This window comes from Plodia interpunctella, chromosome 26 (genome assembly GCF_027563975.2).
Source record: "Plodia interpunctella isolate USDA-ARS_2022_Savannah chromosome 26, ilPloInte3.2, whole genome shotgun sequence".
NCBI lineage: Eukaryota > Metazoa > Arthropoda > Insecta > Lepidoptera > Pyralidae > Plodia > Plodia interpunctella.
Window position 1 is genome coordinate 6,240,227 of NC_071319.1, and position 2,500 is coordinate 6,242,726.

Below are 2,500 nucleotides of genomic sequence, written 5' to 3' on the forward strand. Positions count from 1 at the left end.
CTCGTCTCGCTGACGGAGGCGCGATGTGCGCGCGCGCTTGCGCGCTTTTGAAAACCCCGAGTCTTAGTGTGCAGATGCGCGCCGGCGCTCTGTGTCCGTCGTCTCTGCGCACAATTTATAAGATTCGGGGAGAGCGCTTGAGCGCGCGCGCGCGCTCTCGTTTCTGATAACGATACCAACTCTCCTTTTACATACAAAATCATCCAATAGGTGACGTGCTCTGTGATGTTGCGTGCTTGTTAATTTGTTTCTATATTATAACTTTTATATATTTATATACACATACGGCGGCGGTGTTGTGTGTGGTGTGTTGTATATTTTTTTACGATACGCTGCAATGTGTGTTGTTGTTGTGTGTGTTGTGTATGTTGTAATATTAGAGACAGACTGACAAACGAAACAAACTCTTGCTGGGTTTAGTGTTTAAAAAAGTGTACGTCGTTTGTTGTGTATGTGTTTTATGTTTAATGGAGAGTTTGTCGTTTTCGCCCTCACTGTCGACCGACGGACACACGGTGTGCGTTTTTTGATACCAATGCTCATCCGTCCGACTAGGTCGATCAAGGTGACGTGTCCCACAGGCCTCACGGTAGTTATTGCCGTGCGGGTAGTGCGCGTCGCCGACCACCCAACAAAAATTACCGGGTTAAAGAGAAACGTCTCCTCCGCTGTTAGCCACACTGCCACCGGCGGCGGGGCGTTCTCTCTTCGCCCACACAACACACCACTATAATATAAAATAATCGTATACCGAGGACCCTTCGTTCGTACGACTTGTGTTTCTGGCCCCACCGACACCGGGTGTTCTGACGTGAATGCGTACGCTTTCACTATATGTGAAAAACGTAACGATGTTTACAAAGCGTCGCGTCTATTAGCGAACTTTCGGTTGAGGTCTCTCTCGACCCGTGTTTATAAAATAAACACAAAACTCCACAGTGCTCTCTCGCTTCGCTCTCTTTCCCTATAACGGAGGAGAATGAGTAGAGTAGGAAGATGGCACGCGCCGCTCTCGTCCGGTCTTCGGACGAGACGCGGCGTTTCACTGTGTTGTGTTCACACACAACACACACGCTGACTAGAGAGCGCGCTCGCGCGCTTTTTGTTAGCTCCCTGGTTGATCCTGCCAGTAGTTATATGCTTGTCTCAAAGATTAAGCCATGCATGTCTCAGTGCAAGCCGTATTAAGGCGATACCGCGAATGGCTCAATATATCAGTTTTGGTTCCTTAGATCTTACTCAGTTACTTGGATAACTGTGGTAATTCTAGAGCTAATACATGCAATCAGAACTCTGACCAGTGATGGGATGAGTGCTTTTATTAGATCAAAACCAATCGACGGTGGGTGCGGACTCGCGCTCGAAGTCGTTAATTTTGATGAATCTGGATAACTTTTGCCGATCGCATGGTCCAGTACCGGCGACGCATCTTTCAAATGTCTGCCTTATCAACTTTCGATGGTAGTTTCTGCGACTACCATGGTTGTCACGGGTAACGGGGAATCAGGGTTCGATTCCGGAGAGGGAGCCTGAGAAACGGCTACCACATCCAAGGAAGGCAGCAGGCGCGCAAATTACCCACTCCCGGCACGGGGAGGTAGTGACGAAAAATAACGATACGGGACTCTTACGAGGCCTCGTAATCGGAATGAGTACACTTTAAATATTTTAACGAGGAACAATTGGAGGGCAAGTCTGGTGCCAGCAGCCGCGGTAATTCCAGCTCCAATAGCGTATACTAAAATTGTTGCGGTTAAAAAGCTCGTAGTTGCATTTGTGCGCCGCGCTGTCGGTGCACCGCATCCGCGGTGATACTGACACGTTTGCGGAGCATATCGTCGGTGAATCGGTGGTAAAACACCGGTTCAATATCAAAATCCTATCGCGATGCTCTTCAGTGAGTGTCGAGGTGGGCCGACAATTTTACTTTGAACAAATTAGAGTGCTCAAAGCGGGCTCAAAATGCTGCTTGAATATTTCGTGCATGGAATAATAGAATATGATCTCGGTTCTATTTTGTTGGTTTTCAGAACTCCGAGGTAATGATTAATAGGGATAACTGGGGGCATTCGTATTGCGACGTTAGAGGTGAAATTCTTGGATCGTCGCAAGACGAACATCAGCGAAAGCATTTGCCAAAGGTGTTTTCATCAATCAAGAACGAAAGTTAGAGGTTCGAAGGCGATTAGATACCGCCCTAGTTCTAACCGTAAATATGTCATCTAGCGATCCGCCGACGTTACTACAATGGCTCGGCGGGCAGCTTCCGGGAAACCAAAGATTTTGGACTCCGGGGGGAGTATGGTTGCAAAGCTGAAACTTAAAGGAATTGACGGAAGGGCACCACCAGGAGTGGAGCCTGCGGCTTAATTTGACTCAACACGGGAAATCTCACCAGGCCCGGACACCGGAAGGATTGACAGATTAACAGCTCTTTCTTGATTCGGTGGGTGGTGGTGCATGGCCGTTCTTAGTTGGTGGAGCGATTTGTCTGGTTAAT

General features: G+C 48.2%; 1 non-coding gene across 1 annotated transcript in view; it reads left to right on the plus strand.

Annotated features, from left to right (window-relative positions):
• The first annotated feature begins 1,110 nt into the window (after positions 1-1,110).
• LOC128681293 (small subunit ribosomal RNA) overlaps positions 1,111-2,500 on the plus strand; it is a 1,908-nt gene continuing 518 nt past the window's right edge. Inside the window, exon 1 of the ribosomal RNA XR_008405979.1 lies at positions 1,111-2,500. This exon is cut by the window's right edge and continues 518 nt beyond it. This is a non-coding gene — a ribosomal RNA (small subunit ribosomal RNA).